General features: G+C 38.8%; 1 long non-coding RNA gene across 1 annotated transcript; it reads right to left on the reverse strand.

Moving 5' to 3' along the window:
* Positions 1–1,456: 1,456 nt before the first annotated feature.
* On the reverse strand, positions 1,457–7,107 carry LOC139940359 (uncharacterized). Its single transcript, XR_011786442.1, has 3 exons — positions 6,949–7,107; positions 5,804–5,910; positions 1,457–4,827 (listed from the first exon to the last, which is right to left on the reverse strand). It is a non-coding gene; the product is annotated as an uncharacterized lncRNA (long non-coding RNA).
* Between the last annotated feature and the right edge of the window lie 467 nt (positions 7,108–7,574).

The following is a 7,574-nucleotide window of genomic DNA, read 5'->3' on the forward strand; positions in this document are numbered from 1 at the left end:
AGTTTTTGTGATAATAATTATTTTGAGTAATTACTTATAGTGTCCACTGCCTTTAAGCTTGACAAACACGTAATGGAAAGTTATAATCATTATTCAGTCTTCTGTCAACTTAGGTAACTTAGAGGCAGCTAACTGTACAGCTTGCAAAATGAACCCGTCTGTTAAAATAATTTCTTATACAGGCCATTTTACACTAACATATCAATGTGCAATGTTTTTACTAAATTCTTGCTACTTTTTTTTTACTGTTGTGTATTTTTAAAAAACCATATTGCGATTTTTGCTCATGTTTTTTAATCCTGCATTTTAATGTTTTTCTTGACTGTACAGCGCTTTGAAACTGTGTTTAAGCGCTTTATAAATGCATTTAAGTTAAGTTAAAAAGTTAATAAAGTACCCTGGTCATTGGGCTAATAACATTCCTTTGACCTTTCTCAGCTCCCTAGAGAGTAAACAACCCCTACAAAGGCTCAAAACACCATATCAACCTCGATACACTTGCAGGTACCCCTGCTGGGTGTAGAGAAGCAATTACAGCAAGGCATCTTGCTCAAGGATACAACAGTCATGACCGAGATTCGAACCCACAATCCGATCAACCACCATAACTTGAATAATAATAACAAATTCTTATACAGCGCATTTCACAATAAACCGTATCAATGCGCTTTACATAATTTAATAGTCCCCTGGCTATTGGGCCAATAACATCCCTTTAAAGGAACACGTTGCCTTGGATCGGTCGAGTTGGTCTATGAAAAGCGTTTGGAACCGTTTGCTATGAAATGCATATGGTTAGAAAGATGTTGTAAAAGTAGAACACAATGATCTAAACAAATATGCCTCAAAGTTGCGTGGTTTTCGTATTACCTCGTCGACAAACACGGTCGGCCATCATTTATGGGAGTCAAAGATTTGACTCCCATAAATGGCGGACCGTGTTAGTTCGCGACGTAAAAGGGAAACCGTGCAATTTTGATTGATACTTGTGTGGATCATTATATTCTACTTTTAAAACATCTTTCTCACCATATACATTTCATAGGCCGGAGCTGCTGTGGCGCTCCAAAGGCTTGATCATTCACAATATCAACCTCTACCCTCGCAGGTACCCATTTATACCCCTGGGTGAAGAGAAGCAATTATAGTAAAGTATCTTGCTCAAGGACACAAGTGTCACGACCGGGATTCGAACCCACACTTCTGATTATTGTGCTATACTGAATAATGAATTTGATGTTCTAAACCACTCACCCATGACCACCCTATCACCCTTGGTAGCAAGGGACATTTTTTCTAACCTGTGTCTTATAACTCTTTAAAAATATATTTGGAAAAATTTATTTTTTTCTTATATTTTGCCTAAAATTACCTTATCTGAGATAACCCTCCGGGGCCCAATGGGGGCTGAAATAGCAACAGATGATAACACAAATCTCATTTATATATAGATGGATTGAAACTTTCAAATTTGACTTTTATTGACATAAACAGTGAACTCTATAAAACTCAACTTGGACCAAAGAATACAACAAACAATTTTAACTGTTAAACACATTGGTTTTTTTATACAACTCTAGAACTGTTTCCTACATGGAGTTTACTTAGAAAAAAGGGAAGGTCACAGGTTTCCCTGTTAATACTTCAGGAGAATTTAGCACTTAATTTTGATCAAAAATCAAAGTTATTTGAAATGAAAACAACCCTTTACAGATTTTCAAAACCTTTATCAAAAAATGTCTTTAAAATAAAGTGACCTTGGGTGGATTTCACAAAGGTAGTCCTAACTTAGGACTAGTCCTAGGCAATGCTAAGAGATAGGACCAGTCCTAAGTTAGGATGAGTCACTGGTCCTAACTTAGGACCAGTCCTATCTCTTAGCATTGCTTAGGACTAGTCCTAAGTTAGGACTACCTTTGTGAAATCTACCCCTTTTCAGTTTTTGGTCCGAATCAACCCAGACAAAGAGTATCCTTTTTAGCGATCTGGGGTGCGTTCCACTCCCGCAAACGAATCGCAACTGTTCGCGCAAACGTTGTTTTTCTGTGGAACGATTGGTGCGCACTTCGCAATGTCATTATGGCGGTGCTCTGAAATGAAGATGGCGACACCGTACATTGTTTTTGCTGTATGTATATCCTCTTCTGTTATCACGACATCCAAACTTTGTTTTTTCAAATTTTGTATTATCAACCACGGAATATACACTGTAATTATGTTTGTGACAAAAAAAATAACGTATGCTTGTCCGGCATTTTAAAAACCACTCGCCAACACCTCAGAAGTATGTTCCACTGGAAATTGTTGGCGAACGTGCGCAACTGTTGGCAACGTTTGAGGAATGGAACGCACCGCTGGTTGTTGCTAATGCCGAGGCCATCAAATCAGATATGGTGTCAAGAGTTATATATAAGAACTAGAGAGCACTGGTGAGGCTTCTTGCACAAACGCGATGGGACCGCAAGGAGACACGCGCACGCTATTCTGTACGCGCGTTATGAAACACACGTTGGAGTTTGTGTTTATTGAACGCTAAGCGATGCTGTTTTGTCAACTTACAAAACGGCCGCACAAACACACGCTGTGCGATGCCTGTTTTGTCAACTTACAAAATGGCCGCCTACGCGCATGCCAGGTTGCATATATAGGCCAGTGCGCCCTCTCGTTCTTATATATAACTCTATGTATGGGTGACCACCAACTAGAGGTTGAAATACACACATGCAGTCGGACCCCCATTCTTAACTTTTATAATCGGTATACATTATTACTATTGTATACAGGAAACAATACAGATGCTTGTATCGTAATACAAGTCTATGGCATCCATGTTGGAAACTACCTTTCTACATCAAAGTAACAATTATTATATATTTTTTTAAAGGTTTAAATAAATTCATTTCTTTTTCAAAACAAAGAAAGAATAGAAGGCGAAGCTAAGATTAAGAACATTCAACGATGAACTGCACTAGAATTCCAAGATTCTCGAGAGGGAATAAATATATCACTGCCCCCAAAATAATCGGGAGTAAAGATATCCCTCAATAACTTTTACAATTCTTTGAATATTTAAAAAGATTGAACATACTTTAACGAACAACAGAAAAACCAATTACATTGAAACATTATTACGCATTTTTACAAGCTTTTAAAAACAATGATCTGAAGATGGCAATGCAGCGATCTTCTAATACCATGACTGACACTTAAAGGAACACGTTGCCTTGGATCGGACGAGTTGGTCAAAACAAAAGCGTTTGTAACCGTTTTCTATAAAATGCATATGGTTGGAAAGATGTTTTAAAAGTAGAATACAATGATCCACACAAGTTTGCCTCGAAATTGCGTGGTTTTCCTTCTACTGTGCGAACTAACATGGTCGGCCATTTATGGGAGTCAAAATTTTGACCCCCATAAATGGCCGACGTGTTAGTCGACAAGGTAAAAGGAAAACCACGCAATTTCGAGGCATGTTTGTGTGGATCATTGTATTCTACTTTTACAACATCTTTCTACCCATATGCATTTTATAAAAAACGGTTACAAACGCTTTTCAAAGACCAACTCGACCGATCCAAGGCAACGTGTTCCTTTAAAGTCACTGAACACCTTTGGTAATTGTCAAAGACCAGTAAATCTCACTTGGTGTATCTCAACATATGCATAACATAACAAATCTGTGAAAGTTTGGACTCAACTGGTCATCAAAGTTGCAAAAGGTTCATGAAAGAAAAAAACACCCTTGTTACACCAGTTTGTGTGCTTTCAGATGCCCCATAAAAGGCTTCAGGCCTGAAGTCTTAATATTTGAGTGAGAAATTACTCTTTGTTCAAAAACCGGATGAAGCTGTTTCTCACATATCAGCTCTCCATTGCTCGTTACCAAGTAATTTTTTATGCTAAACTTTATTTTGAGTCATTACCAATAGTGTCCAGTGCCCTTCAAGGAACTATGCCAAAGGAACAGTTGGGTGTATTGAATTCATATATTTGACCTATGACCTGCTAATGGCTTGAAGCCAAAGCGCAGGCTGTGATCTACTTGAGCAAACATTGAAAGACTTCGCAAACATTTGCAAGGAAACTCGGGTGGATGAGTTGTGTGCAGCCAGCATTGGCAAAAGTCTGCCTTAGATGGCGAACGTCAATTAAGATGCTTTAAGATGGCTACACATTTTTTGAAAGATGAATGAAAGGTTAAGCAGGCAATATTGTCAGGTTTGTAATTTCCAGTACTTGAGGTGAAGTTACTTCCAGTTTTTTTTTTAAGAAACATGCGGAAAAACTACAAAATTTAATTGACTTGGTGCCACCATAACATCGGCGATCAGTCTTGTGAGTTTTGTACTCAAATATCGGTTCCACTTTAGAACGAAGGGTTGCGTGAGCGTTTAAGTTTGCACAAGAGGAACAAAGGTCAGAAGCACATGTTGATTTTTCTAAAGGTCATAGGTCAATCTGGGAAGATAGCACTTTAAATTGAGGTACAATTTCAAGAGGCTGTTTACTTTGCTAAAAAGCAAAGACCTCGCTAAGCAGCTGTGAATTTCCTTTCCATTTTCGATGACGGAGGATGACATAGAAGGTTGACTTCTTAGCTTTGTGTGATGTCGTCCTCCAGGAAATCTTTGGCTTGGTACAATTTCAAGACTTTGCTAAAAAGCAAAGACCTCGCTAAGCAGCTGTGAATTACCATCTGAAATGCCAGGTTATTTTCATTGTCGGTGACGGAGGATGACGTAGAAGGTTGACTTCTTAGCTTTGTGTGATGTCGTCCTCCAGGAAATCTTTGGCTTGATCCTTAGAGATGACATCAATATGACTGACCTAAACATTCCCAAAACAAAAACAGAAGAGGAGAAACAGTTTTCAAATTGTATTCCGGTGGTGAAACCAATCGTTGATTTCATCAAACTTTTTCTAACTTAGGATCAGTCTTAGGACTCATGACGAGTTCTGTAACCAAAGACATTAGGACGCATTGAGCCCATCCTAAGTAAGAACGAGTTATTCGTCTCATCCTATCTCGACTAATCTTTGCGCTTCTTGAAATCGGCTGAAAAGATTCTCAGAGGAGTCAAATCAAAGGAACACGTTGCATTGGGTTTGAAACCATTTGTTATAAGATGTTTTAAAAGTAGAATACAATGATCCACACAAATTGCTTTGTAAAAAGTAACGACTGATTTTCTTCACCAGGCGGACTTAAGAAGTCTGAATTCAGATAAAAGTCTGACAAATTTCATCCCTGAGTTACAAAGAGTCTCTGCTTCTAAAGAGTATAATATGAAGTCCAGAATAATATTTCTCCCTTGTCGTTCTTTTTTTTTGTCCTCTTATAACAACGTTCCTGTTATAACGAGATTAAATTGACCAGACCCAGCGATCTTGCTATAATGAGAGTCAACCGATGCAAATCTCGCTTCTGTAGAAGAGAGATTGTATGATTCAGGCCGGTATGCGTGGTTTTTGAATGGGCAAGGGCACCAAGGCATTTTCTCCTCGGTGAAGGGCACTTTATGAGGAAATTGTAAATTTCTACTGGAGACTTTTTAAGGGTACCAAGGCAATGACTTGGTTGCCTCCTTGAAGTATCAGGCTTGATGGTTTTGATTCTTGTACTTCATTCTTGCTAGGGCAAGGGCAAGGCAGTATCCTTCAATTAAAAGGCAACTCCATAAGGGATATGTCCATTTCTACTGGACCATTTCAAAGGGCACCGAGGTGATGACTAAGGGCATGAACACAAATCGCCTTTGAAGACACTCAAATGTCAGAATTTGGCTTGTCTTGACAATCTCACCTTGTTTCTAAATTTGACTCCGTAGAATTTATCGGCAGACTCCAGAAGCTCTGGTCGGAAGGTGGTCGTGATGAACTGGGCATTGCCGGACAACTCATGAAGCATATCTGAAGACGAAATAAAAATCAAAATGGTGGACAAGTCGTAAAACAGTTCCGTTTCTGGCAAAAATAGGATTGTAATTGATACAACTCATGAAGCATAAGACAAAATGGAAACCAAAATGGTGGACAAGTCGTAAATTCACTCTCCATACTTATGAACATCATAAAATAGTTCTGTTTCTAGCAAGACAGGATTGTTATTCAAGGTACAAGTCGCCCAGGATCCAACATCCAACGTCACACTTTGACGATGGCGTCACACTTTGAGGTACTGGCCTTTAGAATCTGGCAATTTTCTGCCAGATGAACCTTTGACCTTGCTTGCCATAAAACTGTGTATGTACACACACACCCGCAAGTGTGTATACGTCTGCAACCGCGGACCTCTTATTGTTACCCTTTTGTTTATACTCAACTTTTTTGCAACAGCTCCCATTGGTTTTGTAAACGTTTTCCCACTGTGAACCTTTCCCGAACCATGGACTCTTTTGTCCTTTTGTTGTTGTAGGTCCCTGGTTTGAATGTGTATACATACTCACTACACTAATTATTGTAAGTATTACTATCAGTATGGTAGTAATGCGTCATTGCATGCATACATGTTTGTCTATCCAATAAAACCGTTAGTCTTGTAAGGCCAGTGCCATGCAAATAAAGACAGGGTACCAGTCTTACAGCACTCCCATTGAGGATGGAGGTTCTTGGAAACCATTGATTATACTCGGAAACTTTCCTCATGAAGTCTTCTTTTTGTGAAGGTGCCGTTATCAGTTGTCTGGAGATGTGCGCATTATAAATTATTATCCGTCGTAACTTTCCTGGGTTCGTTAGAGCGCTATATAAACGCTTTGTATTATTATTATTACAATCTAGTTCCAAAACTTTTACCTACATGTGTTTAATAAACACTTCCCAGTCTTCAGCTTTATGGGCTTTTGTATAACAAATTATATACATCCAAATGCGATTTTTTTTATGGCGGAAAAAAAAAATTACTGAGAAATCCAACGCCTGAGCTTGACAGTTTTTTTTAATACCAACCTGCGACAGATTTCCTGTGCTGAGCGTCAAGCGCAGAATCTATCTCATCAAAGAGGTAGAAGGGTGCCGGGTCACATTTCTGGATGGCAAATATAAGGGTCAAGGCCACCAAGGATTTCTGCCCGCCGGAGAGTGGCCGCTAATTGACCTAAAGATTGCACCACAGAGCATCTAAAAAAAAAAAAAAAATCCCGGGCCCTTGAGCGGGCCCGGACCCATGCCGTAAAGGTTTCACACTCACGTACTCGCTACTTGACAGTATTTTCCCCTAAAACTTGGTTCATAGATCCGCACTTGAAGATGCTGTCAACCCAAAAGGTTTTACTACTTAGACTTAAGTTTTTGTCATAACAAAAACAAGGTGTTCAGGTTTCCGGGAGTACAAAAGTAAAAGCCTGGTGTAAAAAATAAATATTGCACTTTGCTTTGTTCTCAAGATTTGTAATAATGATCAAAATTGCAAAAATTGTCAAAACAACATGATGACGTCATTTCGAGTTCAAGAAGTTAATATCATGACTAACAATACACAAAGTTTCACCTTAGTCAAACTTTTGGTTTGGCAGACACACAGCTTTGAAAAGTGCACCTATAAAGCAATACCACGTGACACATGATGACGTCAT

This window comes from Asterias amurensis, chromosome 8 (assembly GCF_032118995.1).
Source record: "Asterias amurensis chromosome 8, ASM3211899v1".
Classification (NCBI taxonomy): Eukaryota; Metazoa; Echinodermata; class Asteroidea; order Forcipulatida; family Asteriidae; genus Asterias; species Asterias amurensis.